This window comes from Motacilla alba, chromosome 2 (assembly GCF_015832195.1).
Source record: "Motacilla alba alba isolate MOTALB_02 chromosome 2, Motacilla_alba_V1.0_pri, whole genome shotgun sequence".
Lineage (NCBI taxonomy): Eukaryota > Metazoa > Chordata > Aves > Passeriformes > Motacillidae > Motacilla > Motacilla alba.
The window spans coordinates 9,889,301-9,904,652 of NC_052017.1; the positions used below are offsets into that span (position 1 = coordinate 9,889,301).

Genomic DNA, 15,352 nt, shown 5'->3' on the forward strand with positions numbered 1-15,352 from the left:
AAAATGTTATTACTGCTGAGATCAGATCCATTCTCAGAGTGTGACTTTCTTGTCCTCTCTTCTTTTTTTAGATAAGTTATTTCCCCACTAAGTGAACTGGAATTTCATCTCTCCTTCAGTGGTATCATGATCTGGAAGGCAATTTCTCATTTAACCTTAGGAAAGTACTCAGCAGATTAGAATGAAAGATACTCCCAAGTTCTAGAACAGCTGATGATCTCAGCCAATACATGGCAAAGAAAATTTGGTAACATCTAGTTATTCCTGTATCCTAAGTAGCTTAAAAGTTCTAACAACCATGGAAACCTTAAACTTCCCACTTTAGAACAATATCCATAATCCACTTAACCAAGCTAAATCTGGACTTGTGTCTGAAGAGCTGTTCTCACCTCTTTCCTCCCCCCAGCTCCGGGCATCAGAAAGACAAAACCCCACAATACAAGATGCCTAAAAGTCAACCAAGTAAAAGCTAAAGATGAAACGCCGGAAGAGAACAGACAGGAGCAGATGGGTGGAGACCAGGATCCCATTAAGCTGAGCATAAAACTGAGTCTATTAGGAGCAGTCACAATAGATCTTTTTCAGACTGTTTTGAGGTCTTTTTATAGACAGAGCATCGCAGTGCTCAGTTTTGAAAAGGAGTGTTGAGACACAGAGAGACCTCAGCTAGAGGTCCCTTTGGAGAACAAAGCTTTGGCAAGTTCAGACCCTCAGCAAAAAGGAGATGGAAAAAGATCTTTCTCTTTTTTTTCTTTTTTTCCCCCCTATTTCTTTGCTCCAAGAGTCTTCTATAAAAGGTGAGACTGTTGAGGTCAAGGCAGGAATAGTGAATAGTGTTTTATCTGCAGTTCTGGGAAGTCTCTCAACCTTGATGAATGGGGCAGGGCTAAGCCCTGAGATATTGCACATCAGTGTGAACAGCTCCTCTCACTAACAGAAAGATACAATCCAAACACTCAGGAATTTCAGACCTTTTTCCAAGTTGTGTTGAGAGGAAAAGCATCTAAAGTGCCCTACAAGGGGTACTGCCTGAAGCAGGCACAGCTGGGCAGCTTCAGCCTGACCTACAAGGCGTGTAACAGAAATCACTTTTCAACAGTTGTTTAACTGCCACTAAACTCCCAGACCAAGCCTAAAGCACTGATTACCTCCTCTGTGTGTTACATTGATGTTATACTGCCCCTGTTTACACTGTTGTGTCACATGTGTCATACATGTCTGTGTTTTCAACATTTCCTGCTGAGCCTCCCACCAGCTGAAAAGCAGCAGAGCCACCACTGGATTGATGGCAAAAGCAGTGAAGCTACAGCATCCATTTGTCCATCCAGGGACACAGACACAGGGCAGCAGAAAGCCAGGCCATGGAAGCCTCTCTAGAATGTGTGTGTGCAAGGCTAAATTAATGCTGCTCTATAACGGGTACACCTACATCAGCCACACGCAGCAGCAAATGGCAACCAAATGGCACACAACCACTCAAATGGCAGCCAAATCCTAAGTATTTAGGAGTATTCGGCAAGGGTTTTGAAAATAACTCTGTATATGTTGAAATGAAATCAAATATTGCAAAAACCAGTTGCTACTAATGCCTATATATTTCTACCTTCATATATATATATTTTTGTTCTGTAAAATCCTTTTCAGTCTGGAAATAGAGAATGCCTTTAACTGAGTTCTTCCAAACAAGTAACATCTCCAGTCTTTCAATAGGTATTTGCAGACAGGTAGCTACTCCTGGAAGAAATAGTTATCATCTCACCCACTTGGTACCTCCTTCAACAAAGTTATTTTACCTATTATTTACAAGCATTTGTGAAATTGAGAAAATCTTGGAAAAAAGACAATTTAGAAAACCTCAGCCACAAGCACTGCTAAGAGTTTAACAGTCTAAAGGTCACTTCACACTCTGAAGGTCAGGAAGCACTCTATGTAATGTAAGATAGGTTTAAAGAGAATTCTATTTGGGTAACAGTAGAAAAACCTCCAGGGCAGGACAAGTGTATGTCAGAGCTGTCCAGCTGCCCAGAGATACTGGTGACGTTTGCTCCCTTGCTGTCATTAGACATGCCTCCATGAAGCTCTGCTGAACTACAGGCCTAGCAAAAATCACAAATAATAAAGCAAGAGATTCAATGGTCAAGGGCATGACTACTGGAAATGAATCAACAGTGATAAATCTGACAATCCCCTCTTTGCTTTCAGCACCTGGGCTTCCCATCTTGTTCTTATTATCACTGGCATATTCTTCTAGTTCCCTTCTCTACCTGTTTCATTTAACCTTGCCTGATTTTTTAGCACATGGTGATCCACAGAAGGTGCAATTTCTCACTTTCCAGCTCTGTTAAACCTCTCCCACTCTGTGCTTCCCACCTCACATCCCTACAGAGTTTTCATGGCACTGCACTAAACATAGAAACGGCATCTCCTGGAGGTTTTCTGTGACGGCCTTCTTAGCATCCAAAATCTTGGATCCCTTTTTAAAAAGTTTCTGCTAAGCTCCCAATTCGTTGGGGGACATGCTGTTAAACATCTAACAAATCCAAAAATAATAAAAAATATTTTGCCACAAAGATATTTCAAAAAAAATGTAAGTAAAACATGAGATTCTGATGTTAGCAACTCTCATGTGCATTCCTAATTTTAGCACTTAGTAGTCTCATTAACTCTACTGTGACTTGATACTGTGAATAAATTATGGGCATTAGGCAATGATTTTTAAAATGAATTTTACTGCGCCTCAGCATAAAATAATTCAATTGTTCCCACTCTTCCTCAAGAGATTTCCCTTTTTCCACTGAAAAATGCAGACACAATTGAAAACTTCTTTGCTTCCCGCTTCAGCAAACAGAATCACTATCAAGGCTGCTCTGGTAGGCAAACTAAAAATGCAGAGCACAGGGCCCATCAGACCCTTAAAAACAACACCTCTGAATTACCCAGGTGATGCTGGCAAAGAAGCACACGGCTCCTTGCAGCCTCCCTAGGACAATGGCAGCAATCCCTCTCCAAATTCACAACTAATCACAGCCCGCTCCCAGGCAGCACAGGTCCAGGAAGGGCAAGTCCTGTTTCTCAGCAGTGCTCCAGAGTCCTTCGTTGGGAATGCAAGCAATCTCCTACACAGAGAGAGCACAGAGCCTTCCTGCTGTTCTCTTCTGCCACCGAGTCTTGCTGGGAAGGGCAGAGGGGAACGTGGCACTAGAGCCAGACTGGGCAAAGAGCCTGAAAATCAAGTGGATGGGACGAAACATGCTGCCCTTGGGTGTGAAAGCTACTTTTGCACCTTCTGGTGGTTTGCAGCCAAGCTGAGAGGGAAAACATAAATGAGCCACACAATGTAAGGCAGACACAGGGTTTCTCCCCCACTAAAATATCTGATTGGAGGGGGGTGACAGAAGATGTTCAAGAATTGTTTCACTGCTGCAAAGCTATAACCAGGGATGATACACGATGAAACTGTAATATTTACACAGAACAGTAATGAAGAGTATATTTTTAATAATTTTTTCCACTGTTTCCTAAGAACATTTTCTTTAAAAATTCTCTCACTGGAGCTGTAGAGTTGAGAAAATTGATTCAAAGTCTGGTTCCTGGGATTTAATGGGGAATGCAGCTACACCCCCAGTATGTGCCAACTTCTTTTCTTGTTACAATTTAATATATCATACATATTTCATCTTCTTTAAATCAAACATGTACTATAGAAAAGTAGCACTGAAATCTGACTTCAGAACAGGAACTAACTGGCCAGCTATAACTAACCAGGCACTGCAATCACTGTGCAGCAAAGGGGTATCAAAATGCAGCAACGATGTCTTTCAGCCCAAGTATCTTACGTGAAACTGAAAATTTTGTTTATGCTCCATTTTAGATCTGGTTCATTTGGTGATGAAAGCTCTCCAAAATACACTGCACAGCTTGCTAGTGCTCCACACTAATCAGAGAGTTTGTCAGCAGAACTATTAACTCTTGCCTTGGGAATCTGCAGGGGCTGGCACATGCAGAGTGGTACTAAGCAAGACTACAGTGCCAAAACTGGGCAATCCCTCAGAGCTGGCTGTGCTGCTGCTCAGAGAAAGAGTTTGGATTCTGTGATTCTAATAGAGATGGAAAGAAGCTATGAGGTCATCCAAGTCTTGCTGCCTGCCAAAAAAAGACTACTCCCTGCAGTGCACTTTTGAGTGCTTTGCCTACTTCTGTTAGAGTATTTCAAATGATGGGGCTTCGTCCACTTCTTTTCAGGGCTTATTTCTCAGCTGAATTTATTTCAAATCCAGGAACCTTTTTCACTCTGTGATGCTTGGCGTGAACCAGTCTCTCTCTTATTATTTCTACCTCTCCACATCCAACTCAAAGGAGCTTTTCCCCAGTGCCCTCATTCTCTTTCAATATAACCCAGCTGAAGAGATTGCCTTTTACCCTACCACTTGGCCAAACCCCACATCTTGAACTTTTGTCTTTCCTTTATAGCCATTGCCTCAAGCTGAGCCATGGTAATTGCCCTCTTCCTCCTTGCCTGTGTGCCAGCATCTTCTGTCAGCCAGGCTTGGGCACTCCCATCATCTCCAGCTCTGATTTCCCTGCCTCTCCCACCAGCCCTTCCTCCTGTCTGGAGCAGCTCTCACACCACGTCACTTCACAGGCATGCCAGCTTGGAAGCCCAACTCTTTGGTTTCTTTCACACCAGCTATTTTGCACTCAGATTTCTTTCAGCATCTGCTCTTGGATGCTGCCGCTCCTAAAAACCTTCAGCAACAAAGCCTAGAGGAAGCCAAATAGGATGTGATGAACATATAACCCAATGTATTCAAGCCCTCTCCTTGCCCACAGTCTTTCTGTGGCTGAAAGCAACAGCCAGTGGTCTCTGGTTTCATTCCAGCCCTATTTCTAAAGTTTGCCTACTGACCATCATCTTACATTAAAAGTTAAGCTTATGGGGAAAAAGTGGATATTTTCTTATCCCACAAGATATTGAGGTTTTGAAAATTTTTCTGTATTAAACTGGAACAAAGACCTTAAATATGTACGGAAGTTGTAAATGGAATCTTAGAAAAAAACATATGGCAGGTCAGAAAAAGAGGCTATTTATGGTTAATATTTCAGTGCATTTTGTTTTGTTTTGAAATTAAATGAATTAACTCTCCAAACTGAAAATTATTTCACCCACATCATGAGCAAAAATTAAAAACTTAATGTGTTCAGACCACTTTGAAAACTCTTTTTCCTTAAGCTGAAAAGGATCTGCCCAAACTGACTCTTCTGAAGTCAACACAATGGTCTTTTACAGGGAAAAAAAGGGCCAACTACCTAATTCATTAGAAACTGTAACCAAAACCAAATTGCAAGGCATTTAATGTCAGAGACCTTTTATGTGGCTACATTCAGAGCACAGTGACTTCCCACTTCTGACTTAAATCATTAAGAACTGCTGCCACCAACGAGACCTTTCAGATATATATCAATGTCCAGTCTCAGATGGTGCTCGGGTAAGGCTTCTGGGGGGGAAGGGCTGATGCAGCCTCTTCTCATTTTCTATAGTTAGAAGAAGAATGGTCACTGTAGGTAACAGTGGGTTTGGACTGGGTCAGGGCTCTTTGACACTCAAGACTGTCAGTGCACTTTCTCTTTACTCAAATAATAAAATGTTTCTACATAAACAATTCCAGAATTAACAAGTCAATGAGCTCATTCTACCAAAAAAATGGAAACATGGATCAAAGAACATAAGCTGTGCCTTCCAAAATGACAGGCAGGTTCAAGTAGCAAATCAGAAAAGTAGGAAAATTGCACAGCTGAACACAGGCTGAAGGGAAACTGCAGATAATGAAGAAGTTTTCCTGCATCATCCTTGTTTCCTCAGAGCAGATTTTCTCCTATCCCATGATATATTCAAATAATGGATAAATACAACTGAGACTGAAAAAGGGCTTTGGCATTTAGGCAAACTTTAACCAACCGAATGAACAACCATTAAACTTTCTGTATGCTTAGGACATATTTTAATCCTGTTAATTTGATAATCAACAAGAATTAGCACTAAATAATTTCCTTTAATGTAAAGGAATCCTTCACTATAAATCTAAATTACACTTCATATGCCAAGTTCCCTGAGGTCAAAAGCTAAGAGCTTCCAATCCTTCAGATGGCTGGACAAAGAAGCAGAAAAAGTTACACAATGATTTAAGGCAGTTCAGAAAGCTGCAAACAAATCAAAATGGGGCAGGAACTCTGGTTCAGGAGGGGAACACTCAAAGCTTCACAGATTAAAAAAGCAATAGCAATTTTATCATAAAAGATTATGGGAATATGTAAAAAAAGTAAGTCATGGTTATGTGTGCTTTCTGCTTTGAAGTACTTTAAAATGTTCAGCTGCCATCACACATTAAATTTTTTTAAATTAACTTTGCACATTGTTTAAAGCACAGTATACAACTATTTCAAGAGAATGCAGTGGACCAAGACTGGAGAATCTGATCTCCCACCTGGCACCTCGAGCCCCATCAGGCAGCATCACTTTTCTCTGTGCTTCAGGTTCAGCTTTGCAAAACCAGGCATAAAGCTGCTCTCAGCTATTATCTTTTTACTCAGATTACAAACCTCCCAGGACATGGTGTTTATTACTAATTGTTTTTACAGCATTTTCATAATCACAGTTGAGATCTGACAATTCTCTTTAATGCAATATGCTTTTTCTATTTTGTAACCCTTTGTCTTCCTAGTCCTAATCTCTAAAGAGACTTCACATACAGGGAAAAATTAATTATAATGAGCTTGGAATCTAAAAACCTCCTGAGCTAATGGAATTAGCTTATTTGTTGTTAACAAATGATGGAAATTATTTTAACATTGCTAATTAATACTCACATTCTACATTCCCACAATGTACTCAAAGGTGGAGTTTCTGAAATCAAGTAATTTTCTTTAACCTGTCCCCTTCTCTTGCTATAACCTCCAAATTTCCCACTATTAGCTGACTCAACTTGCATTTTTGGGGAAGAATCTGCACAAAGTTCTCCTTAACAACAACCAGGGACATTTCCTGTGCATGGAACACCAACATATGAAGCTGTTTCCTCAGTTCAATGAAAACTGCAGATGAGCACTCGGAAGGAAAGGTCAGCAGTGCCATGAGCAGCAGTGCCTTGTACACCTGCAGGCACTGAAAAGGGACTGTCCTGTCCCAGGAGACTCCCTGGGAACCATGGCTGAGCTTCTTGAGACTCTTGGCTTACACAAGTTCATCACTGCTCACAGACACTTCCACTAGATGCCATACTAAAATTGACAAGTTAGGCTTGAAGCAACTTATTAAGATCCTTTGAAAGGAGCCATTTAAGAGGGTATTACATCTCTAACCAAATCAGTGTTGCATAAAGGATGTTTTTACTATTCAGAGCTCTCCTTCCCAAGGCCAACCATTCCTTCAGTTTTCCTTCAGCCAATGATTTTACTGACAACAGGAGCCAAATGAGTGCCTGAGGCTGGCAAGCTGGAGTGGGTCCTAAGAGTGACAGAACCCATTTTCCAGGGGTAACTGGCAGCACAGCACCCTGTGCTGAATTATTTGTCACTAAAACATGACAGTGTGTGGCATGGCAACGGCCCTGTCCTCCTGCAAAGGCTGGCAAGAGAAGAGGGGAATGGAAAGGGGGATGGAGAGCACCTAGGAAGCCCCATCACTTACAGCACAGCACAGTCTGTGGCTAGAGCTGCAGAAGCTACAAAGCCTTGTTCCAAGTCTTACATATATATTCATTATTTCTCTTTCCAAAGCAGATGCCTTGTGAAATGCCCTCTAAGGCAGCAGTGTGGGAAAGCAGCACATTTTCTTCCACTGCTGAAACAGCAAATGTACCCTATGCTGATCACTTGGCACTTTTAAAGAATCAGTCTTTAGCATTCCATTAATACTATATACCAAAATGAAGGAAAGCAAATTGTTTCAGAATATGCTATTTGTAAAAATCAAATACATAACACATCTTATTTGCATAAAAAGTAGAAGAATCAAAATTCCATTTTATTAAGATATTCCTGTAACTCTACAGCTAGACTCATGGCAAAGTCTGGGAGAGAGAAAGAAAGAAATATGGCATTTAGGTAGCAACAAAAGGAAGACTTTTTAATAAATCTTCCTCAGAAATCTGAGCAGCCAGCTTGTTTTATCTATTTCCAGCTTCCATGAGAAGCATGATCAAAAGAAAAGGACCTGTAACACCAAAGAAACTCAGTATACTTGGAAATGGGAAATCCTTTTTTTTAACAATGTCAGATACTCTTCAGGAATAAATTTGCTGGTGTCTTGTAATAAGTTGGAAATCTAATAAACAGTGAAATTCCCAGTAGTTTTAATGAAATTTTGTAATTTCGGTGAAATCATTGTTACACTCAAAACTGCTTTGTAAAAACAAAAATGGAACCATTTTCCATCTAGTTCTTTTACTCATACTGTAAGACTGCTATTTGCAAAGAGTAACACAATAACTGTACAACTGCAGTACACCCACCTTCCTGGAAAGCTACAGCTTTTTGTTTTCCCTTTGTCTTTGTCTTACTTGATACACAGGACAGTATTCTCTTTCCCTTAAGCCATGCAGGGAAATCTAACTGGAATTTCCTGATTTGTAGTTAAACTAATGTCAACCACATCCTCTCTCAAAAACCATATTTGGAGCCAACTCTTATTGTCTGTTCCACTAAAACCATGATAAGCTTTTCTCTCAAAAATTATTTTATCAAGGAAGAAATGGGCTTGCATCAAGGGAGGAAATACTTCAGTGACAAGTAATCTTGCCTTAGAAAGCACAAAAATTACTTTGTAGGGCTCTCACCCCCCTCTAGTTCTTGGACATTTCTCCCTTTCTTGTGCCCTGCACAGAAGTTGTGCTATGTCTGGAAACAGGAGGCATCTTACAAAGCTCTTTAAAAGGAACATTTACAAATTTGCTTAAAACTCTGGATCCTCATGGGTAAACAGTACAATTTCTTCAACAATATTTGCTCCTCTTCAGTTTCCCAGGCCATCAGCTTTATTCCTAATCACTGACTATTCAGTGTACAGAGATTAAACAAGTTCTCCTGATGCAATCAGAACAGCAAGAGAGAATCTTTCCTCCTCTCTAGACAGACTGGGAGTTCTCTGAGCCAGAACTGAAAGTGTTCACATGATGCTTATCAGCCCAAATTAACTTTTCTTTCTGGGAGATTTGCTTCCCATAGATCAGAAACAATGCCAAGGGGATTTTTGAGACAGCAGTGTTTACATGGCAGAAAGAAAGCACAATACTGCTAAAAGGCCAAGGCTGTATCTTCTCCTGAGGAAAAACATGAAGAGGAAGGTTTTGCCAGTACCATGACAAACAGCTTACACTCACAAATAAGATTCTGAAAGCTAATAGGCAAAATGCCTAAAAGCCAGGCGGTTCTACAAAGACTCCTCAAAACCAAACTGCATCATTTCTTTTTGTAAATCTTTGAGGGACTCGGGTTTTATTTGAAAGACCTCAGGCCCTTCTCTCAGCTGAGTTACTTCTACCAAATCCATAGGGGCGGAAAGTTTTTCACTTTCATGAAAAACCTGTTTCTGTGATAAGAGAAAAACATCCAAACAGCTAAAGCAGCAGAAAATTACAAAAAATTATGGGCGATGTGTGGAACTTGGAGTTGGAGCCACCCATATGAGAATTTCCCTGAAGCTCAGGGTGACAGGAATGGCAGTCCTGGAGGTAGCACTTGACAATTCCATTGGCAAAATGAGCTGATTGTGTCTAAAGCACTCTGAGGACAATGACATGGGAGGTCTGTTTTGAACAGTCCACCAGGTACACAGAACTTTACACCTCAAAACAACCCATGCCCTCTGCCTACAGAATCTCACTGCAAGGGAAATGCTGGCTGGGTGTCACAGAGGGCAGGGATGGATTTTAACCACCCCACACAGTGAACAGATGAGGACTTTGATTTTCTCTAACCTGTGACTGGGCTCTGTAACCCATTGCAGGAGCTGGAAAAGCCCCCAAGGGAATACTCCTCAGAGCTTCTCTTTTGCTACCATTGCCCAATGGCTTTCCAATAGGATTAATCAATTAAATTTGCACAAAAGGTAACTATTTCACTGTCACTTGCTATTAGAAGTCTCCTTCTGACACACCTCCCCCTGTCTGTTCTCCTGGGTGAATATAAAATGGTTCCCCTCCACACGCTGACTGTGCTACAGAGCACTGCTGGGGCTACAGCTCAGCCAAAAACTCAGCTAAGGAGCTCTTTTGTGTGGTAACCCTTTAATAAAAGCATTTTTCAAGGTAGATGGAGGAGAAGTGGTTGAGAATAAGGGAAAAAAGCTCCTGTGGCTTTGCTGTTTGGTATTACCCCAAACAATGTATACATAACATGAAAGTTTCAGTAAAATGCAGAGAAGGATAAACAATTGACAGCCATAATAAAAGGCTATTTTTCTGCTCCTGCATGAAGTCTGAAATGTTGGAATATATTAAAATGAAGCCAAAGCCCTCACTGATTCCTTTTGACAGAGCCTGGATTTGAGACTGGGCTCACTGTATAAGCAATCGATAAAAATAAATCCTAAGTAACTGTTTTCTCATTTCTTTGAAATGCTACAAGTGTTCCCATCTTTTCTTGAGGAATGAGATTCAGAACTTCCATTCTGAAAGCTCCTTTGTCAGGGAGATAATGTCTGAGCAAGTCTAAAAGAAGTTCAGAGGTCTCTGAATGCTCTTGGAATCCAAAACAAAACTAAGACTTGTTTATTATTAACAAAACTAAGACTTGTTTATTATTGTTAGTACAACACACAAATGACCTAAGAAATTGAGTCTGCTAATGACAGACTAAGTGTATACAAAGTAATTTTTTTAAAGATCTACATTAATTTGCATCAGCCCAAGAAGATGTCAGTGGCCACATGGGAAAAGACATCTATTTTGTACAGCTTCACAGACTGCTTGTTTAATAAAGAGGGTAATCAGGTTAAAATAATTGTTTTAATGACAGAGTGGGAGCATTTCAGTGAAAGACTGTGGATATCACAAGCCACAAATTAAATAATAGCCAGACAAAAAAAAAACAACCTAATAACTTGAAGCCAAATGCATCTTTATGTTTTTGGTCTGTTTGGCAATGTCTCACATCTGGATTTCAGTCCCTCTTTGGTGCCAGCTGCCTCACCATGTCTGTCTATCCCAGCAGCTCACCACTACATGTAGTTCAGAAGGAGCTCTAGTAAACCACAAAAGAGTTTAATAAATTAATTTTTCCATCTTTATTACCCTACAGACTTAACTAGATGAAACGGAATAATTTAAAAGATCATTAAATGCACCTATTATTTCACCAAAGGGTGTACTGAAGTTTGAAGACAGGATAAGATGGGAAAGGATGCCTGCATGTGTGAAACTAGAGATGGCATCAAAGAAAACAGAAAACAGTGTTTACCAGCACTGGCTGAAAGTTTTCCTTCTTGCCCAGTTTGATGCAAAACATCAATGCAGTTCAATAAACAGTTTAAATACAATTTGTAGTCAAAAGAAGGGGAAACTGTCTATGACAAATGCATGCAAATGGTATCTAAATCTTCATCAATACATTTGTGACTTGGTTAGTGGCTCTCTCCCCCGGGAGTCTACGCCTCCACTACATCAAAGCTCCTAAGTTGTCACTATCTGCTATTGGACAAGAAGACTGTTAACATTTTTATCTGCTTTTGGGGGTAGACAGATTGCAATGAATAAGTTTCTTTTTACTTTTCTTATCCTTTTTAAAATAAACTTCAATATCGAAGTAGATCTTTCCTTGCTCTGCTCAGGGCAGAACAGAGGTTTTACTATATTTTTTTAAATGGATAAAGTTTTGATCTAGAAAAGAATATTAGGATGCAAGGGGATGTTTATCTTTACAGGATTTGCATGAAGTTTCAACTTTAGAAGAAGATCAGTGATCTCAATCAGCTGTCACCAGATGGATCCTTCAGCTCACTATTTAAAATTCCTGAGGAAATTCTCTATAAAACATTTAGACTAAGAAAGGTACAGATATCCAGGAAAAGAAATTCCTATGTTAAAAATTTGAGAAACAACTCAAAGCAGTCAAAATATTTCAATATTTTTAATGTAATTTTATTTCTAAATCATACCTGCTAGTTTCAAATTCAAGGTAATTTCAAAATATGTATTATCAGCTTAAAACAGTAACATTTTGAAAACAGCTTTGAATGAGTCTGAAAAAATATGGTTTAGGATGTTTACAAATATACTGAAACATTTGAGAATCCAGCCTGACCTTCTGCAGAACACTTGAAAATATTTTTGCCCTGTTGATGGGAAAGCAAGATTTATTTTGGTTTATTCTCAGTTTGATGAATTGGCTTGTTTTGCCAACAAATAGTTTGTCTATCAAAAACTAAGCTGCTGTTAAGGATGAAGAAGCTGTGAAATTTTTATTTTAATATCAGAAGTGTGTTTTTTGCTGGACTTTTTATAAACATGTGTACATATTGTTTTAGAACAATACAGATACAAGGGATGCTTGGGCTTCAAATTTACATCTTTACTGTACAGAAGGATGCAAATGTTGTAAAAGCCACCATCTTTCAAGTATATGGCATTTTGGCATGATGAGAAAAGGCTCTCTCTCTCACTCTCTCCCTTTTTTATCTTCCAAGCACTTCTCAGCTTTTAGCAAATTTAGACACCTTGTGCTTAACCAGCTGAAAAGCTTTCTGAGGAGAGCATGACCGGTCAAAAATATGATGGAAAAGTCTGACAACCCAGCCTTTAGAAGTAGGACAAGAATATGTATATATTTAATAAATTTATTTCCCCCTTTTTTTTTGTGGGGGAGGGGGAATAAAATGGCTTTCCCAGAGGCAGAGAGATGCAGCAAAGACCTGAGCAGGTGCTGCTGCCCAGAGCTCTGCTGCCTGTCCCTCCCTGGGGATGCCCTGGGCACATGGCCATGGCCTGAGCTGCACAGGGAGGCAGCAGCAGGAGCCTCAGTGCTGTGCAGGGAGCATGAATCCACCTACTCTGTCCTTTGGAGCTGAGCTAACCTCTGTGGTCTCTGCAAACTGCGCTGCTCTGCTCTGCAGGGGCACATCACCCACCTGGTACATAACTCAGGAGTCTTTCTTTCATTAAAAGCCTCTGTGGGACTTGCCTGTCTTTGCTCACTCTTTCCTCAGGCCATCCTAAGGACACCCTGATTTTACTGATTTGATGAAAATCAGTACAATGTCAAGTATAATGATACTGATATCCTGTCACCAACAGCAAGCCAGAGCTGTATATTCTTGCTTTTTGTATTACTCAGATTCCAAAACCAAGTGTCTAATGCAATTTGAGACAGCTCAGGGTGCCTGGGACACTCCTCAGGACTAACAAACTCAACATGACTCCATGTGAGATGCTACTAGAGCAGCTGGAGCACCTAGAACTGCACTAAAAGCTCACAGCCAGGCAGTCAAACCTTTTTCCAGTGTCAGAACTGGTGCCAGTCACTGACCAAGTGGTTGCACCCCTTGGCACAAGTTTCCTGAACCTCCAGATGAGCCCAGTACTATGGCCAGAGTCCCAGCAGCTAAACCTAAGCTGTTAGCTCAAAACCTCACAGGGACACACACAAAAAGGTGTTTGAAAACCTCCACCCTGACCTAAGAAGTAAACCATCCAAATCCAGGGGGAGCTGGGAAGAAAGAAACATCTAATTAGGTTGAACAACCACCCCTAGATCTCCACACAGATTGTACCTAGGTACAATCAGGTATTTTGACCTAAACACCTATAAGAAAATGACATTTTCATAAGCTGTAAAGTGCACAAGCACGTAATTACCAGATGAGCTTGAAATAGTTGTATTGAAACTAATTATTAATTTTTATGGATGTAGAGAGGAGTTGAATAATCTCAAAGAGATGAACTACAGCTGTTTTTTTGAAGCAACTAGAGAGTGTTATCATGCCAAGAAAAAAACCCATATGTTCAGTCTGTTTCAGACCCTGAAAAATATCTTCTAAAATACAAATTATGAGAAACATTTTCTCACATGAAGTGTCCAGTGTAAAATGTTCATATTGTTGGGGGACTGGCTGGCCTGCACAGACTCTGTGGGTTGCTACTCTATGGTCTCACAGATATTTACAGGGATCTTTCAGATACTGCTAAGTAATAGGGACATTCAGTTCCACTAAAATGGTTAGAAACAGCAAATGTGAAGAGGCTATGTCAAACAGAGTTGTTTTCTCCCTTAATTTATGACCCACTAATCTAATTCCAAATTCTGCAGGACTGGGTAAATGAGGCACAACTTTAAACCATCAAATTAAAATCTACATTACCACAATATTAGAACGAGCTCTCAAGACCATCTTTCATGTTCTGTAGAACAAGTTACTAAATATAAATTAACACACTGCAAAGCCTGATCTCCATAATGATGCCTACTTCTCAATGACATGCCAAGGCAGGGAAATAGTATACCCATGGATTATGCAACTTTCATGAAGAGTAAATTTTAATTCCTCTCTCTAAACATTTTTTTTTAAATCATTAATAATTTTTACTGACTGTGAATGTTACATTCTCTTTCTGTAGAAAAGGCCTTTTTTCTTGTCTGGGTTGATTATGACCATGGACTCTGTCTCTACACTACTGAACTTGCTGGGCCAGGAACACCGAATTTCTGTGTCTGGGTTATGCAGACAGTAGAGTCCCAAAGGACAGATCAAACCTAAGTGTTATTATGTGAATCCTTGTGTGCAAAATAAATAAAGAAATCATGAGTCAAACATCTTCCAGCTCCTTTCTTCTACCTGCCAAACTCCATGTGCAACAAGAAAATACCTACATGTGTATCTGACCTAACTACCCAGTGGGTGATTTGGGCCTCCAGTGCCCTTTGCACTTTGATAGAACCAAAGTTGGGGGGCAAATTCTCTGGTAAGCTTTTAAGAAGGATGAAAGATAAAGAACAAAGAAACTCCCTATTTGGATAATGATTTTTTAAGGGAACCAGGACTGTTAATTAAATGTTCACCTTTTCCAGAGTTCATAGAAAACTTCTTGGTTTGTTACAGTAAAGAGACCAGAGTATTGGAAAACTGAAATATATGTGCATGGGTATTTTTCAAAATCACACCTGAGATCTCAAGCTTGTCTCCAACCACTAAGTGATAAATTTTATTTCTCACTCCTTGTATACATATCTAACACTCAAGATGGAACTGAAAAATACCCCCAATTACAGAATGTGGTTGCTCACAGTGGCTGAAGCAGATAATCCATCCCCTCACAGTCCTGAAACATTAAGAACTGCAGCAAACCCACCATGATCTCCTGACAAG

General features: G+C 40.0%; 1 protein-coding gene across 5 annotated transcripts in view; it reads right to left on the minus strand.

The window, feature by feature from the left end:
* DIP2C (disco interacting protein 2 homolog C) overlaps nt 1–15,352 on the minus strand; it is a 309,807-nt gene that overhangs the window by 12,896 nt on the left and 281,559 nt on the right. The gene's annotated exons all lie outside the window — the stretch shown is intronic.